This window comes from Thermobia domestica, chromosome 3, assembly GCF_964235325.1.
Source record: "Thermobia domestica chromosome 3, izTheDome1.hap1.1, whole genome shotgun sequence".
In the NCBI taxonomy this organism is placed as follows: Eukaryota; Metazoa; Arthropoda; class Insecta; order Zygentoma; family Lepismatidae; genus Thermobia; species Thermobia domestica.
In genome coordinates this window covers 273,365,047-273,384,984 of record NC_137456.1, presented here as the reverse complement: position 1 = coordinate 273,384,984, position 19,938 = coordinate 273,365,047, and the positions used below count along the sequence as shown (strand labels likewise).

Sequence of the window (19,938 nt, the reverse complement as noted above, 5' to 3'; positions counted from 1 at the left end):
GAGTTTTTCTATTTATTTTTATATATTAATCTCCCCTTCACTTATCCTCTCCTATGTTCTACCGTCAAAGTGAAAATATTAAAACAAAAGTTTCTAGGGCCGAACGTCGTCTATGTTGAAAATTAGATCGAGATCGGTCAGTTGGTTCAAGAGTTGTTAAGTTTTATTCATTTTTATATATATATCCCCTCCCCTCCACCTGACCCCTACGTTCTACCATCAAAGCGATATGATAAAAATTACCCCAGGTTTGAACCTCATCTATGTTGACAATTTGATTAAGATCAGTTCGGTGGTTTAAGCGTGATGAAGTCACCAAGACAGTATTTTTATTTTTATTTTTTTACATAGTCCCCCCTTCCCCTCCCCTACATTGTGCCGTCAAGGCAAAAAATGAAAACACCCCAAGTCCAAACCTTATCTATACTGAATGTTTGATTGATTGGGATCAGTCGAATTGTTCAAGAGTTATTAAGTTTTATTCATTTCCATATATTTACCCTCCCCTCCTTTTCCGCAAGTTCTAATATCAAAATGAAATAACAAAAAGCTTCCCAGGTTCGAATTTCATCTATGTTCACAATGTGATTGAGAACGATCGGGTAGTTCAAGAGCTATTCACCACCGAACATTGTCACTTTTATTTTTATATTTATAGCTGTTATGTATCTTCCCCCTTCTCTTTATCCTCTACGTTATTCCGTCAAAGTTAAATGGTAAAATCCATCCCTCGCGTTAATCGAGACGGGGACATATAGCCTCATTGCTGACGTCCCCATTAATTCCCCTACTCATACCCTTTAGTGTGTTTAAGTTAGTTTTTTTTTTTTTTTTTTTTTTTTTTGTCTTCAGTTGCAAATTTCTAAGTTATTTTTCTTTGTTTCAAAATTCTCGCATTTCTTGTATGGTAATACAAGTTAATAATCTTTGACTTGTTTTATATTAATAATCTGAGTTGTTCTTAAACCTTTGGTTTCCAATTTTGTTTTGTCTCTACACCAAACTACAGATATGACAAATTTAATTCTCATACTTTACATTTGCTTTCAAAGCGGTCGCCATGAACTGCTTAAAAGCACTTTTTCCGTCACGAAACACCCAGCAGAGGGAGTACGATATCGTCTACAGCAATGAGAGGAAACTCCGCCTTGTTACGTTACGTCACATGAAGCACGTTCCGTTCAAACACCTAAGCAAAGCTATCATTTTGCTCCTGGTGTGAAAATGGCTCACTACGAAGCTTCTGTTAAAAGCAGCGTGACTGCTTTAATTGAGCATGCGGGCATGAACTATAGCGAGGCAGGCGCGAGATTTGGCGTTAACCGTGCTACAGCACGGAGGTGGTGGAGGAAATATGAGGAAACAGATGTAAGACGTAAAAGAGGAAGTGGGCGACAAAGAGTTTCCTCTGCCGAAGAAGACCAGAGTGTAATTGCCCAATGCCGTGAGCACCCTTTCATGTCTGCCCGACAGTTACGAGAGGAAACCAATTTCCCAGGCGATCTTACGACTGTCCGTCGTAGACTCAAATCCTTTGGTTTGAGATCATACAGGGCAGCTGTTAAGGAGCGACTAACAGAAGACCATATGGTTGACCGTCTGGCGTTTGCACAGTTAAATATTGCACGTGTGTGGGACGAGGTCGTTTTCACAGACGAAAAAATATTTTCCAGTGCAAACTTCGGGCCGAAGCGTGTTTATCGCCCCCCTGGAAAAAGGTATGCCTCTGAATACGTTTCCCGTTCTGGTCGAATGGGACATGTAACTGTCCCCTGTTAAGCATGGATATGCAAGGCTGCAAATTTCGGAGGAATCTACAGGATTCCTGGTCGCCTAAACGCCCACAAGTATGTGGAACATCTGGATGAAACGCTTCCGGAAATAAAAGCTCATGTAGGTGATGGCATATTATATTTGCAACAGGACAATAGCTCGATACATAATTCAAATGTGGTTCAGACATGGTTGCAGAGGCAACCTGATGTCGAAATAGTTGACTGGGTTCCTCATGGAGCAGATCTGAATCCTATTGAAAATGAGTGGGCCTATGTTGCAAGAACATTGCGGGAAACCTGGTCGAACAATCCTCCACGAACATCTATGATCTTTGGGAGCGTGTTGAAGATGCGTGGTCGATCTGTTGCACGCAACGCTATATCTCTCGCCTGGTGGATTCAATGCCACGGCGTATGGCAGCTGTAATCGAGTCCCAAGCGGACTATACACACTATTAATAAATGCTCGCCCACAACACCATCAGCCCTCACTAGGGCTACCTAATTCGACCCACTTATTAACAAAATTTTATGAAATACATTACGCGACACCAGTGAATGTAAGTGTCTCAGTATGTTCTGCGTTAATAAAGAGGCTAACGTGCGAGACTTGGTGGCCGAGTGGTATTATGCTTGCTATGTAAACCAAAACCGCCTGTAACAGTGGTTCGAATCTAGTGAAGAAGATCCCTAATTTTTATCACCAGGGATATTTGCAATACGCCTTTTGCTATGTCCGCCTTCGTACGGTCTATTATATGACACATAATGTGGACCGCCAAAGTTTTTACTTAGTAAACAATTTATAAATATATGAAGAAATACCTAGGTATATTAGAGTAACAACAGAATATAGTACTTTCGTCCGACTGACGTCGCTCTGCAAATGTTCATTGTATTACACCGGAAGATGAATTAAATAAAGACTGGAAAATTTGATATAAAAATTGATACGTAATAAGTTAAAGACAAAATATGTAATTATAATCTCATATTTCAAAAACTAATTTCGACTAATATTAATTCTCTACCTGCTTTCATAAATAATCCAAACCAAACTTCGAGGTTTGGAATGCACAAACTAAGTGTAGCTAAGAGAAAAAAGTAACAAAAAGAGCAGATTCGAACCCACGACCACCAGCGTAAGAATTCCTTTTATTAACCCTTCATCTATCAAACCATGACGTGAACATGACTTTTGTAAGTTATAAATTTGTATCCAAGAAACACCATTAAGCGTATGTGCAACTACTGCTTTGCTCTTTTTCTCTTCAAAAGCGTACCATGTTTAGGGCGATTCGTTTCGTTTTCCATTAGAGTTTCGAAGGAGATTATTTGTGTTTGAGTGTAGGATCTTTAGTTTCCTTTAACCGACACTTCTAGCAAATACAATTTAATTCGCACAGCAGTTAGAAAAAAACTCGTACTGCCTTAGAAAGTATTCCTAAAAGCAGAAGCTGCATCATGCATCCTGAACAGTGACGTAACTAACGGCACTGCGTTGAGGGAGCCACGAGTAAAACGGGGACCATTGAAAATTCGTAATTCCACTATTTTTCCTCGATGTCTAAAATAAGACTACTTTAGCCTTACATGAAAAAGAAGCTGTGGAGGGGACTGTGAAGTCTACTGAAAAGATTTATCACGTCCTTGCAGCAACAACTTTAAGTTTTCGAACAGTAATGAAGAACAAGATTGATTGAAAGTTTAACTTAGAATGAAATAACTAAAAATCTAATCTTATATAAATATCATTGACAGTAGTGTTCCGTATTTGTTTAGACGCCTATTCTTTTATAACTTTACCTGTGGAGCATGGGGTACTTCGTACGATCCCAGCTCACGCCGAATTAACTTTATTATGGACAAACACGGTGTGCATGAGTGTCCTCGGGTTTCTCCAGTTTCCTGCCACTTTTTTCATTAAACAATTTCATTCATTTCTCACCATTACTCTCTCCATTAGCATAGTCGGCATAATCGTGGGACGTAAAAATTAGATATTTCATTTCATTTTCCTTTTATAACTGTATATCACTTTTTCTGTGACGAGAGCATCATCTAAGCGAGTATACAGTAAATGAAACCACTAAAACCTATATTCATTGCACAATAGTGCAGATGAAGTCTAGCCCTTTGGCAATCTTCAGCATGGACAGCAAAAATAGCCAATACATTGATATTGAAACAGTAGTTAATGAATTCCTCTGCGAAAAAGATTACCCGTACTGTTGTGTTTCAGATGATAATTTATAATTATACTTAGTTGGTTGAAATTTCTCCATAGTTGTGGGGGTGAGATACTGAAAAAATCCCTACCAAGAGCTGAAGGTGACATGTAAAAGTAGTCAAATACGAACGAAATTAGTGTCGAATTCATATGGAAAGATGAAAAGTGACACTGTGGATGCTGCGTAAGTCCAAAATAAGCCTTGGTTGGCTTCGAGTTGACAACGGGAGGGTGACAGGGATAAAGAATCGAAAATATCCTACATTTGTGTCGAATGGATAGTTTTCGGGATCACTGACATAAAAGGTGATATTTCAGATATGTATATGTCCAAGGTTGGCCATATTGAAATGGGGTCATAGGGAGAACCAGTAAATACTTCAGAACAGTTCCTTTTTGGTGCGTTTCAAGACACTGAGAGTGAAAAGTGATAATGCACAAATCACATTCTGAATTATCGGAGATATGACTTCTGGGGAAGTGTCGTTGCTCCAGGGAGGCATTACTAACTGATCACTCCCTAAAATCGTCACTGTTTTGCAGGGCTGTAGAAAGAAGTTTATTTCAGCGATCGAAAGCTTGACAGGAATTTATTTCAGCGATTGGGGGCGTATTTTACTAAAATGTCTATCATCCAGGGGCGGATCCAGGATGATTGTTTGGGAGGGGCGGTCGTTCGAAGTCAAATCAAGGTAAGAGCGGATTGCAAAAAACAGAAAGAAAGAAAAGAAACAAAATTAAAAAGGGAGAAGTAGCTCTTCTACAGAATTAACTTTCTTAAGAAAGTAAGGCCTATCTACTTTAGGTTTTAATTTAAGTTTATAATACAAAGATGAAAAATACTTAGGATATGTTTTATTTTTAAAATAAATAGTATAAAAAGTTCCCTATTCTGGGGGATGTGATCGCCCGAACGCACTCTCCTGAATCCGCCCCTGCTATCATCATCACTAAAATTAGATATAATTTACAAAACAAAGTAGTGATTTCGTGGGGGCAAAAGCTCTTGATTGCAAAGGCCTGCATCCTGTGTATATCCCTGCTGCTCTGAATTTTCAAAAGCTCCTCTTCAAAGGTAAGACATAAAATATAAATAATAAACGTGGAACATAGAATACAATATAAATAGAAAATATGTTATAATTATGAAATAGAAAATAATTATAAAATATAGTTGAAGGACAATTAAAAAAAACAATAATACTTGAAAGTAAAATATACTTTTAAAACAATTTTGCATTTATGCAGGGCTACAAACAGTGAGGAGTGCCATGTAAATTTAGTAACAAATATAATATTGGAAAATTATTTCGAATTAAACTAGCTGTGACTACATTACTTCAAACTTGAACTTGTGGAATATATAGTATGAGCGTAGCTCAAATAAAATAATCAATAAGAATGGTCTTGATTGGAAGCTCGGACCATCCACGTAAAAGTAACTTACATTAACCATTCACCTAACAGACAATGACGCACAGGGCTTGGCACTACTTTATCAAATGGTTCTATCAAATGTAACTTAATTAAAACAATAGTAACAATTTTTAAAGCTTTAAAAAGTGTCCTGAAGAAGAGGAAGTTCATTTTGCACATTGTAACTAAGTTACAAGAGGTTTACGTCCTAACTGAACGGCGTATCAACCGAGTCAACTTTTGGAATATCCCCTTAAGGTAGTTTTCAACGCAGCTAAGGGAAACGTATGTGAACGAGTAATAGAATCCTCCGTAGCAGAATGGATAAAGTCATGGTTCGATGACCACAAGGTTCGTGGTTCGAAACCCGTCGCCGAAATCAGATTTTTTAAAATCTTTATTCCTCAGTTCTGAAGATCTTTCTCTCCTTTCGTAATCATCTGATGCTCTAAAAAGAGTTCTCCACATTAATTCGACAACTGCCTAATGTGATCCTCGTAATTCGAAAACTTCCCTTTTTATCTTACACAAAATCAGAATTTTCGTCATAATACGAATGCTGTCCGATCATTTTTTCCCCAATTCTAAATCTGTGTATACAAATCATCCCTCTCTGTCTCCATACTTGAATCCCTCTCTCTCTCTCTCTCTCAATGTCACCCAGAAAGTCATATGGCTTGAGATCAAACCTTCGACTCTTCAAACCAAATGTAAGCTCTTTAGCAATGTGCTATCGTAACTCTATAGGTTTGTTGTTAAAACCAGTGTGTTTTAGACTTTATTCGGGGGGGGGGAGGGGAAGGAAGAGATTCTCCGGCGACATAAGATTTTCACTTTTTATTAGTGTATTACTATAGATTTGATCAAAAAATACGTATTTATGAAGCTTAAGAGAGGGGGAATTACACCCTCCTGTCCTGCCAAATGACGCCCCTGAAACATTTGCTTGCACTTACTGAAAAGAAATTCAATGAATCATTGAATAAAACTCGTTTCTGTCCGTAGATATTTTGGAGCTCTTGGCAATTTCCATAGATTTCTTAGGGAGCATCTTACTAGCTTGCACTCTTTAAAGAAAGAAAAGAATGAAACTAAAGATATTTATGAAGCTCTGGGAAGATTGTGTGACTTTCCTTTAATTTAGGCTCTTAAAAATATTTCAGAACAAATTAGTGGAAAAGACTGTTTTAAAGCTGTAACTTTGTAAACTTGATTCCTGTTTCTTTTTCAGCTGAATGGAAAGAGTGTACTACGTCACACACACTGCTTTAGACAAGGAGAGGTGGAGGACGGGGAGGAGTTGGAATAAATACTAGAACAACTAATCGATTAATACATGTATTGCGGGAATGCATAAGAAAACTGGGCAAGAGTTTGTTATTCATTTGGACTTAGAATTTTTGTAACAAATTTTATGCCGCGGACTGTACATATCCTAAATTAGTTAATAACACAAGGGTTTAGAACAGTGTCAAATTATCCTCTACAGCAATCTCACATCATATCTCATCAATCCGCGAACACAAATTTAATACAGTCCACAATTCAACTTTTCCCTCCTATTACTCTATCTACAGTGATGAACTTTCTAACGTTTGTTACTCTTAAAATCACAATTAATATGATTCTGTTTATTTCTCTATAAATTATGTATTTAGGGACCACCATCTGACCCACTTAGCCCTTTACTTTTTATGCTACACGGCCGGAAGCCGTATTTATATGCAAATCATAAAAGAATTTAAATTTTTCGCCAATTACATCCTGTGGCTCCAGTGAATTTCATCTACGCCAAGTGAGATATTCTCATGTCGCCGAGCGGAAAACTTTTAGAGGACAAAAAGAAGGAAATTATGGAAGAATTATAATTTTACAACAATTCTTTCTAGTGGTGCACCAAAAGGGATCCTCTACGAAAGAGCTAATAGCAGTTATGGTGCTGGTGTAGTCGCATCACATTATGGAAAGTTTACAGGAGAAATTGAAGTGGAACAATTATAATTTTTTACAATACTTTCTAACGGTGTTCCAAAAGTAAACCTGTAAGACATATTCTACCATATAAATCTCGCAAGGTATAAATGTCTTAATCATATAAATCTTGTCAGCGTATATAGCAAAATTATTTATAATAAAGTCAGAACCAACGTAAAGCTCACAGTAGAATACCCTTTTCTGTATCACTGCTATTAGCTATAATAGTCGACAATGAGGTCACCTGTTCTACACTAATATCAAATAGTTTGCGATACACAAGAGCAAGTGTAAATACTTACCGGGTAACTGAAATAAGTGTTGATAGATCATATACTACAAGCTTTATCACAACAAACACATTATAAGTATAGTAACATTTGAACCATTTATTTAAAAAATTTACATAATTTAAAAACATAATTATTATCAGGCACTCCCTTCCTATATATATTCCATAGCAAATGCAGGCCTTTAGATCCACATAATTCAGAAATCAATGTCAACAGATGGCTTACGCTCAAATGGTGGATTGTCTTCAATTATAGCATTTTTTAGCGTTACACATTTAGGTCTATCTGGATAATGTTCTATAATTATCAGAATAAATTTTATTTTAATTGGTAAACACCAGTACGCCTATAGGCAAAAATTTAATTTCGGCGAATTCTTAAGTAATATACTAAAAGTTTATAATTAATTCGTGCAGGATTACTTTTGGCGTACCGCTCGAAATAATAAGCTGAACGACACAAAAATATCTCACTTGGCATAAATGAAATTAAAAAGGGCCACCAGAAGTAAATTCTTGAAAAATTACAATTCTTTTTCGATTTGCTTACTAATACGGCTTTCGGATGTATGGCATATGAACTACGGTACAAAAACACAAACCACCTTCTGCCACTGAAAAGCAAGAATGCTACCTAACAGAGTCGGGGCGGGGAGAAGCTGATAGGCCGTGGCGGGGAAGCATCCGAAGAGAACAGGCAGGTCAGCGATGCTGGGTATACGCCCAAATGAGGACAGTAAAAGGAAATGAGGTTTGAGAAAGGTACGAGTTTCAACAGCAGTTGTCATGGGTTAAGTTCCAAAGTTGGACGTCCGTTCCCAGCAAAATTTTAAAAATTTACAAGAAAGATATGGATAATTAATTGATTGTTTGCTTGATAATATTTAAGGATTACGAGAGTATGTTTATTTCTTATATATAAGCGGTTATAAACATGGGACTATTCGGCGAACGGAGCAAACTACATCGCGCAACGTAACCGAATAGTTCCATTGTGGTAAAATAACGAGCATTTATATTATATTATAACATGGCGGCAAATATACAGAAACGTTGCACAGGATGTGAACTAAAAATTTTTAAAATTTGTGAACCAATACGTTGATAACGACCAAAGTATTTGAAAACTTTGTGAAGACCATGGATTAATAAATCTACTAACAAATTACAGACAATTTCTGCTGGAGATGGAGGAGCTGTACAAACCGAAATACTAAGATAAGTGAAAAAAAAAAAAAAAAAGCTATATTAACTACTTTAATGAAGACTGGAAAACAACGTGCCCTGCGGGACACTAACCCCCGGCATTAGTGTGTGAATTAAATAGTAAACCTTGATTTCTAAAAAAAATGGATCTAGCTACTAACAGATTTGAGGTACATCATGTCCAAAATTAATCTCGCATGTCTATAAATATGTTGTAGGAATATAATTTGATAACGAATTCGCCAGGTATTTCTTATAATATTAGTATGTGTATAATCGGCAAAGACATGTATGTGTATAATCGGCTTCAGCAAATGTTAAAAGCAAAGGCAATGTGGGGAACTAATGGGTTTATATATCACTATTTACAAATATTAAGTTTCGCCAATATCAAAATTTCAGAACAGAAAATTGCAAACAAATATGGGAAGATATGCCAATCCGTTCATTTTCCCGCAAACTAGACGAAAATTTGCATCGTTCTTGTACCGTTAAACTCTTGGACCTTCCTCCATGTTAACTGGGTCATGTGAAAAGAATGATCTTTTTTAAGAGCTATTGAAAGAAGAATGTTATATTTCAACTCTAATTAAACATTGGCAAATTGTTATTGGATATATATGTGAAGAAAACATTTATATAAAGGAAGAAAAACATAAATATTTCTAACAGTTTCCTTTAAATATACCCTTATGTAGCTATTGAGAAGTGAAACATGGATGGTGGACATAAACTTTTCAATGGCTCCTTTAAAAAATGACGTAGGCCTTATACGCTATTTGAGGTGAGAATTCCCTAATGCAGAGCAAAACACAAAATTCATATGAAGAACTTTCGTGCGGTGGTGCATCAATGCAGTGAATTTAGTGAATACCCGGACCCCGTAACTGTGATTATGGATTTCAAGATAGCGGAAATGCAGACTGTAAAAGCGACTTTTGGAAACTCAACTCTTGTACAACATTGCTTGTTTTCACCTGACTCACTTAATGTGGAAAAAGGTTCAAGAGATTGGATTCACAGAACGGTACAAGAGCAATGAAAATTTTCGTCTATTATGCGAGAAAATGAATGGATTGGCATTTCTTCCCGCAGCAGATGTGCATCAGGAATACAAGAGGCTTCGGAGGAAGAGCTGGAACTTCTGGACTATTTTGATAGTACTTAATTCAACACGTTGAAGAAACGGTTTCAACTGTGCTACATCAAGATGCTGTGGGTCAACCACCAAAAAAACTAGAGGAGTGTTTAAGATTTTGCAGAAACGACTCCAGTATTTGTGCATAACGTATAACACTGGAACTAAATGTATAAAAAAAATTTTGCTTGTTGCTTCCTATCATGTTATGAATAGTAGAAAATCAACATCTAAAACACTTATTGCATTATAACACGTTATATTTTTCCTATTTTCTGTTCTGAAATTTTGAAAACTTAATATTTGTAAATAGTGATATATAAATCCATTAGCGGCCCATTTTGCCTATGCTTTTAACAATTGCTGAAGCTGACATTATGTTCTTTTATTATTGTTTGTTCTTGCGTCGACTATCCGAAACTTAGATTTTCCAGAGTCGAACACCAACTGAATTGTTTTCCAACTTTGACTAAGACAAGATAAGCTGTTTTGGTCGTTTACCTTGTCTCTAGTTAGTTCAACAAAGGTAAAAAACTAACCATGACAAAATTTCCTACAATCTAATATTTTGGTGACAAAATTACAGGTGACGAAATTACTATGTCAAAATTTCACGTGACGAAATAACCTACATGCTAATATTTTGGTGAAGAAAGTTCCGCTGGCGAAATTACCCAAGTTCTCCTTACGTTACATCGCGATGTGGGAATAAGGTTAGGGTAAGTTAGGTTATGATCTAGAACAAAGGTTTACTCACGTCCGAAATGATTTTCGCATATCTATAACTGTCTTTTTGTAAGAATATAATTTGATAATGATTTTGTACGGTACATTAGTACCAATACTATGTGTATAATCGGGAAATGTATATTTGTATTAAATTTCATAGAAAAAGAAATACAAATACGAAAATTAGAAGTATTAAAATAAAATGTTCCTAAATGGACAAGAAAGTTTTATTTTTGTTTTATTGTTCTTATTTACTGCTCTTTTGACACGAAATTTACCACATAGCTGAAGCTGGCACTATTTTCTTGTATTTGCTCCTGCGTCAAGTACCTGAAACTTAAATTTTGCAGAGTTCAATACCAACCGAATTGTTTTCCAAGTTCGATTAAAATAACTTAAGCTATTAAGTCATTTGCTTTGCTTCTACTTAGTTCAAGAAAGGTGAAAAAATATCCGTGACAAAATTTTCTATATGATAATATTTCAATGATAGCATTACTGGAAACTTTTCTCTCATCTCAGATACTATATCTAGAATATGTAACTATTTATTTAATAATAATAATAATAATAATAATAATAATAATAATAATAATAATAATAATAATAATAATAATAATAATAATAATTATTATTATTATTATTATTATTATTGTTATTATTATATTTCGATTTGCTTCAGTTGAAGATTAAAGAAAGCCATTTCAGCAACTTTTCTCGATTCAATCGTTGTACTTGTATTATGTTCTAAAAAACACTGGTGATAAAATTATCGTGACAATACTTTCGGTGACGAACTTTCCGGTGACAAAATTACCGCCGCCCACGTAAGGAAGCCTAAAGTCAGTTAAGACCGTGCAAAATGAAAAATTTTAAATTTTAATAGGTTTTATTAGATTTTGGTAGAAACCTTCGGAAAAATGCCCTTGTCATCATTTCGTATTAGTAAAGCTCCACTAGTAAACATAAAATACAGATCCTCTGCAGAAACACACCGCCGGGGGAAAGTAGCATCTAATAGAGCACACCATATGCACTCACTTAATTTATCCTTCGTAAAGCCTCGTAATAATTTTACACTAGTAACCACATACTTGTAAACCTAAAATAAAGCTGTATTACTTTGTATAAAATTCTGTCGCTTGCAGAAATTTGTTCTTTATAAATGTTTTCTCTGACAAAGTATCTTATTTTATTGTATTATATTGTATTTATTTCGTACTTTTCTCATACATTTAGCACTGTATTACAACTCATATGAAGTGGGCACGTCATTTATATATAAAGACAAAAGTAAAAGAAACAACAATAGTGAAATTTCAACTTTACCTGTAAATCTTCCAAACTGTGGTGCGTCAAAACTACACCAGCACCAATGAATTTATCATTCAATAGAAATCTTATAATAATAATAATAATAATAATAATAATAATAATAATAATAATAATAATAATAATAATAATAATACGGGGGAAGGTTCTAGATTACTGGTCCCCCATGTAGGTTAGTAGCTGGGTTGGTTTGTTTCTGTACTAAAGTATATACATTTAATTGACATTCTCATTAGTGGTGAATTCAAGTATGCTTCGGTTTTAGCTCTTTTAAGATGGAATGGCACCCTGTTACGAAGATAGGTATTTTTTACATTAAAATGTAATTTACTCAGTAACTCCTGATTACCTACAGTGCATATATTACCTGTAAGTTCTGAAAATTTCATTACTCAACACGTAGTAATTTTCTTGTTATTCAGTAAAAAGTGAGACATCATTATCTCTGAATTGCTGCGGTGTATTAACAATCTGTAAAACCTTTTTAGAAAGATCTTAAAGTACCTTTTTCAACCAAACTGTTTTGACTTGTTTTAAAAGATAAACAATCACAAATATGACGACATCACTTTCTCTGCTTTGCGCCCTTCGCTATCGCAGTTTATACGGAGTGCTACGTTGCCACATTTTCCTGGCGCTATACACTCTCAGCCGGACGGGTATTTAAACTTGTCATGCACACTGTCCGGCACTTATTAGATATATTTTTTTAAAATGTAATGTCTCCACAGGTTTTAAACTAATTTCTTAGAAATTAACCGAATATAGAGTAAATGTGCCAAATGTTCAAAATTAAAAAAGCGAACTTTTATCTTGTTTGGATTTGCATGTGATGGTCCTCGAAAATTTGTTGTTTTTTGTCAGTTTTTCACTTATTGCACGCAGTACAAAATACACTTGCACAGCAACAAATACACGCACAAAGTTTATTATATGACACAACCTTAGTTGATATGTAATATTGAATTTACACTTCACAGAAAATCTGTTTTCAGATCTAAGAGTCCCAGTACTTTTTCTCAATCTGCTGTTTTGCGTATTGATTCATTTCTTTTTCTACTATTCCCGGCGGGAGCTCATGTAGTTTGGATTCCAGGTTAATCAGTAGGTCCATGTCTCATATAGTCTCGCTGCTGAACAGGACGTTAAACACAAAATTAAATCAACTTTTCTTTTTACTATAAAACTTCATCGGTAAAAACAGCTGAAACACTTTATGTGCGGAATACTCTGTAAATAGCCCAGCAATTTGATCAATTCCCGGGACACCACTAAACAGGGGTTTTGCATTTACTTGAATTTTATCGCTCCAATCTACATCAGAATCTGCCTTTGAATAGGAACGACGTGTTTTTTTCTTTCTCTTTCCCGGCGCAGCCTTAGGTTTACTTGAAACAAGGTTCACTCTCGGATACGCCAGTGAGCACAGAAAATCATGTCCTTACTATTAATTACTAACTCATAACCGTCTGAGTCGGAGTCATTCATCAGTTCTCCAATTTCATTATCGCTAAACATTTTGCCTCTTCTCTTTGTAATACCGCTGCTCGTAGAGGAATATCCATATTTTTTTTTAATCAAAAAGCACAAGATATACTCAGGAAAATATAAATGCCAATTAGTCCGTCTCATTAATTCAATGAACCCATATGATGTGAGTGCGTGTGTAACTTTTTGACGCCTACGAACCGAAGGGAAGCGTTGAAGACTTAATCAGTGCGACGTGATTAGATGCAAATACAGCCCTCGTCACCTACTCATAGAATTGTTTACTTTCGTTGAAAGTAAACAAAGGACCCATTCTGTGTAACTTCGGCAGGGGAATTGATCGCAGAACTTGGGTGAACACATGATTGCCAAGGCTACAGTACATTTCTTTTTACCCTTTAACATGTTCGTAAGCTGGAAAGTGTGTATACTGATAGATCTTGAGGGAGAAATGGAGCCATTGTTAATAAGTATTCAGGAAGATAGCAGGAGCAGCGATGAGTCAACAAAGCCACGACGAAAGTGAATGAAGTAATTAGATTAAGAGATGAGTTTTTGGATGCGTTACTTTAACGTTTTATTTCGATTATATTGAGATGTCTACACTCATGTCCAAAATTATTGTCGCATATCTATAACTGTCTTATTGTAAGAATATAATTTGATAATGATTTTGCAGGGTACTTTTAATACTAATACTATATGTAGAGTCGGGAAATGTATATTTGTGGTAAATTTCATAGGAAAAGAATACGAAAATTAGCATGAGTAAAACAAAAATGTTGCTAAATGGATAAGAAAATTTTATTTTCGTTTTATTCTCCTTATTTACTGCTCTTTTGACATGAAATTTGCTACATAGCTTACATCTTTCCGATTATACACACACTAACATTATATGAAATACCAGGCAAATTCGTTATCAAATTATATTCCTACAATAACATATTTATAGACATGCGACAACAATTTTGGACATGAGTGTACATGCATTATTATTTTTATTATGTGAGAGGTTATAATAAATATTTTTTCCTATTACTAAATATTTTCGTATGAAGTAGGTTTCCCGCTACAAGCTTCCTGAACGCGACTACACTGCACGACAGCGTTGCCGCATTTCTATTACTATGTGCTGTTTCTTCATATAAGCGCGGGGAATTTAAAGATTGGGTTGCAACATGGCTCGCCGATTAACGCAGAGAATATGTTGAAGTATTTTTAAAAAATACTCTACCAACTAAACCCTTTTTTGTTAATAGTTCCAAATATTTGGAACACTAGACTTCCAAATTTTCGAACAGTGTTTTGTACGTTTCTCTACCTACCATGGTAAAGGAGATGAGAGCGTCGTACATTTTTTTAATCACACAAAAAATATCAAGTGATGAAAATTGAACTTTTTACAACTTACAATTAATGGATGCATCTACATATTGTACACAGGAAATTATTTCAATTGATCTCTTTTCTGAGTTATAGTCCTATAAACATTGATCTACCAAAAAAGTACGAAAAAATACGCACTTTTTCATAAATTTTTATTTTTTCTTACTACATAGTACAAACAAAATTTTTATGTCTTAAGTATTGAAAAGACAACATTCCAGCAATTCCAACTAGGTACGACAACGCAATATGAGTTTTGACTAGGGATGGGACTTGGGTATTTACCCACTGGGTAGGTAAATAAAAATTGGGTAAATACCCGGTAAATACCCAAATTTTATTTACCTACCCAAAAAATGGGTATTTATTACAAACTGCAAGATTACATAATAAGAAGACACCTGGGTTCTAAAATAGCAGAATAAAATCTTCCAGATACAAATGTGGCTAAAGAAAGATGCAAACATGATTTATATCTCGTAACATTGCTTCGAACAATTCCTTTTCTAATTAAGTTCAGTACTGGTACTGATTTCAGAGTTGTTGAGAGTAGACGTGCCTCTTATCTTAGTTGAATTTTTTGTTTTCCTTTATTCAGGGAGAGAAAAAAACTGAAAATGGATAAAAGAAAAGTAATGTTTGGAGCGCATATAATGTACGAAGTAATAAATCAGTAAACTGCAAGTACTGTGGTAAAAACTATAAACACGCAAATGTAAATGAAATGTCACATCATATGTTTTAGGTGTCCTGAAAGTCTAAAGAAAACAATTGTAAAAGATTTACAAGGGAGAAGTTTGTTTGATTGTTGACAAAATACTGACACAGAAGTAGTGAATGAAAGTGAACAACCTACATCAAGTTGTAGTAACCATAAAAGCATTGATGACTCTTTAGTGACCAGGGTGGCTGATACAACTTTGATGGAATTTCATATATGAAGAGTTCCTCCATCAATGTACAAAGTTCATGTAGTAGCATTACCACTTTTATGGATACAATGACAGCTGATGAAAATGCAAGTAGCCTATATATGTATGCATACCGTAACACATGTAAATTAATGAGTTAATGAGCTCTCACACACATCACATATCAAGTTACGTTTTGGGTTGAGCGATAAGGGAGTACTTTGCTGGCTTGCAGTGTCTATAAGTTGTCTCAAAGTTTAGATAAAAATTTCAAATGGGAAAGGACAGTTAACTACTTATGTAATAAATTCAACAATTGGTTCCTTATATATATATGACATTGCATTTACTCTAGCCCAGTGCAAGTGTTTCCTATTAATATAAGTAATTTTATTTCATATAATTCAAGGACTTACCATATAACCTTGCAAATCGAGTAAAAAAACAATGTTTGAAAAGGGATTGGTAAAACAATTTACAAGTATTTGCAAAATAATGGCCACATGGTCAAATCAGTTAAAACTTTTAGGGACAACTTGATGCCTAGTGTAGTGAAATGCAAACACAGCTGTTTGTAGAGTTACAAGATTCGAAGTATCTAAATCTTCAATGTGACAGTTGGAGTAATGTTCGTAATGAAGGAATAATCAACTTCAATATTACAAACCCCCATCCAATATTTGTTCATTTTATTAACACCAAAGATAACCGTCACACTGCTCAGTGCATTAGAGATCAAGAATTTGAGGTCATTAAAAATACGACCCCAGCAAGTTCTTTGTTCTGGTGATAATGCAGTAAATATGCAGAAGGCTTTTGCTCTTGTCCAAGAAAAGCGTATCTCCATTTGCAACCATTGTCATGTAAAACACATACGTTGAACCTAGTCTGCAGTGATATTCTGAAGTGTTCTTCCATTTTATCATTTATGGGAAATGTTTTAGACGTCATTAAAATGGTCAGAAATACTCAGGTACTGAATGCACTTTTCATGCAATTAACAATGAGAAAAAACATTCACATTTCTCTTACTCTTCCATATAAATCCCGCTGGGGAAGCTATTTACAATCTCCTGAAAGTCTGAAAGCATCAAACGTCACTCTACAGAACCGAGCTGTTCATGAAACCACTGCAAGATATACAGCATTTATCAAAGACCACAAAGCAAAGCTGCTTGATGATGAGATTTTCTGCGTGACAATCGAAAAGCTATTATTTATGTTCTTAAGCCAATAGTGTCCTGGATAAATATATTAGAATCTGATGAATGTAACATACATCGAGTTTTTCCTGTTATCGAAGAAATTGAAGAGCAACTAAGAAAGGCTCTTCCCGAATGCACGTTGTCCAAAGTAGAAGAAAGAAATATTCTTAATAATTTCGAAAGCAGAAAAGCTCCAGCACTGCAACCGATTCACTATGCCGAAGCATTGCTAGGTCCATCATCACAGGGGTTTGACTTGACTCCAGAACAATATGCCGATGGATTGGAGTTCATACACAAGGTTGCAGAGAACATGAAAGCAGATCTTGTAAATGTTATAAAGGATTTCGCACATTACAAGATAAAATAAAGTTTGTGAGGCAAGAAGTTCATTTGAACAAGTTCTGGTGAAATGAACCCAGTAATTTGGTGGCAAGTTTTGTGTGGAAGTACCCATTATCTGAAGTCGTACAGAAGATATTAACAGCATCGATATCATAAGCCGCCACAGAACCTTTTCAAAAATTCACACTAAGTCAAGGAATAGACTGACTGCTTCCAGAGCCGGAAAAATTACGTATATAGCTTATAACTGGAAGTTGCATCACCGAGAACAGAAGCCAAAAGTATCAACACAGCGTAAAGAGACAGAAATGACTGTGGAGTCAGAGCACCAGAAAAAACTTAGAAAATAAGTTATCGGGAGATACAAGTTCATCACACTTGAAATGCACCATGGTAGCAAGAAAAAGGAGAATCCTTGAAGGAGACAGTGACAGTGACACTTCTTCCGTGTGAGAGATAGATGGAGACATTACTAGCGATGATTCCATATATTCATTTCATGTTTCCCATGAATCTAATGAGTAATCTTGCTAGAAATGCCATCTCATAATGAGATAACGTTTTGCCCTTATGTGTATAGAATATTTCGTGAACGTTACTAAGTCCTGAATGTTCTGTAATTCTTTTGTACTTTTCTTAGCTTGATGCTGCCAATTGAGGTGTTTGAAACCATAGAAAACTAACTGAATTTTGCCCAATTCTAATTAAAGCATGAAATCATTTGAATTAGGCATATGACTCTGATACCACCCAATCAGAAACTAATTAAAGAAACTGACGTAACCGTCATGTGAAGCCCATTATCCAATGGCATTTTATCTATTTTGTTTCCAAAAATGCTAATTTCTCCAAAACATGAAAATGCAGTTAGTTCATTCTGGCTTCAGACAGCTCAATTGTTTATTATATGTTGATGCCTAGCTAGCAAGTGTAGTGAAGTGTGGAAGTCCTCGCATATACTCCTACTCCTACTGTGTTCCATTTGTAGCTATTAAAGCATGTATGACGTAACAGAATGTATATTTCAAGTCATGTCAGTTGTAATGACTTGTCGCCAATAGTCACTTACAGAATGTAAATTAAAAGAAAAGCCCGTAGTCGCGTTCCATGTACTTGTTTAATTTCTTTACTTGTAGAAAAAATAAATGTAGTCATTTTCAGTCATCAGTTCTTAAAAATATGCTCTGTGAAGAAATATCAAAACAGGAACGACCACATAACTCATATCTATTAATGAAAATAATAAATTTAATGTCTTCTTACATTTGTTGTACCTTCTACTCGATCAACTGTTACTTTTTAATTATTTTTATGTACTGCTCAAGAACATCTGTATCACATATATGATTGAAAAGGAAAAAAACCCTTATATTTACCCAATTTGAGTGAATACCTGGGTATTTACCCAAGGTAAATACCTAAAAAATATTTACCGGTAAAAATCCCATCACTAGTTTTGACTGGACTCCACGGCAGCACCGCGAAGTCAGGGGCCTATCTTTATGAAATGGATAGTAGTTCGAACTTCCCCCAAGTAAGTTCTTGTTGTTGTTGTTTTCTTTGCTGCCCTGGCTCCAAGTCTTTTGGGCAATTCGGTTGGTTTTGTTTATGATGGTTTAGATGTACATACTGTACTTAGTCCTTCCTAGAAGACGTATTCTGCTTATTGGATTTGCCGTGGGCTGTAGTGCAAAGTCTAGTTAAAGCGTAATGTTATTGATTATTATGTACTGGAGGAGGTGATAAACTATGGTGTGTGTATTGTTCGCTAAGATAAAGGAGACAGTCACTGGTGTAGTATGGTGGAAATAATGGATTAGAGTGTAAAGAGTAGAACGATAGATTAAAGTCAACTTACACTGAAAGATGAAATGAGATAATCTTCCTTCGTGTTCCCCGCAATAACGGAGAGAAATATGACGGTATCCTTGCTGATATAATCGGTACGGCGTTTGAGCTAGACCTAAATATAGCCGAAAAATTAAACATACATGTCTTCTCGTCCAACCTTGAGGAGAAATCCACTTTTTGGTCGTAGGCCGCGGGAATAAAGCCCAGAAATGGTTACCTTCACGGTGCCTGTTTTGCTCTTGATAACGTCTCCATTGATGCTGTCTTCGCTGTTGAAGTTGGGTATGTAGATTCTCCGACGGAAGCGGTATGTTGCTAATATTGTCTTGTTCTTGTTCTTGTTAACTTGCTTGCCCCGGCTTTCACCTTTGGACAGTTTATGAACTGATGAGTGTGACGGTATAGGTATACTTTATACGGGCCATTAAGATAAACGTAGCATATTAATTATGTTCACTGAATGGCTGTAAAAAATATTATTAGAGCAAAATGTTGTTCACTATTATGTACTGGAGAAGATGATAAACTACGGTGCGTATATTATTCGCTAAGATAAACGACACATTCACTGGTGTTGTGTTGTGGTACCGGTGCAGAACCATATAAAGGATATCACGATAAGCTGGTGTTAACTTACACTGAAAGATGAGATGAGTA

At 35.4% G+C, this 19,938-nt stretch overlaps 1 protein-coding gene across 3 annotated transcripts in view; it reads right to left on the bottom strand.

The window, feature by feature from the left end:
* LOC145681051 (uncharacterized) overlaps positions 1 to 12,747 on the bottom strand; it is a 97,383-nt gene extending 84,636 nt beyond the window's left edge. Inside the window, exon 1 of one of the 3 annotated variants that reach the window (XM_081752388.1) lies at positions 12,597 to 12,747. The gene's annotated coding sequence lies outside the window, so the exon portion shown is untranslated. Of the gene's footprint in view, positions 1 to 12,459 lie in introns of all 3 variants that reach the window. The other 2 variants (XM_081752389.1, XM_081752387.1) reach the window with 2 other exon arrangements.
* Between the last annotated feature and the right edge of the window lie 7,191 nt (positions 12,748 to 19,938).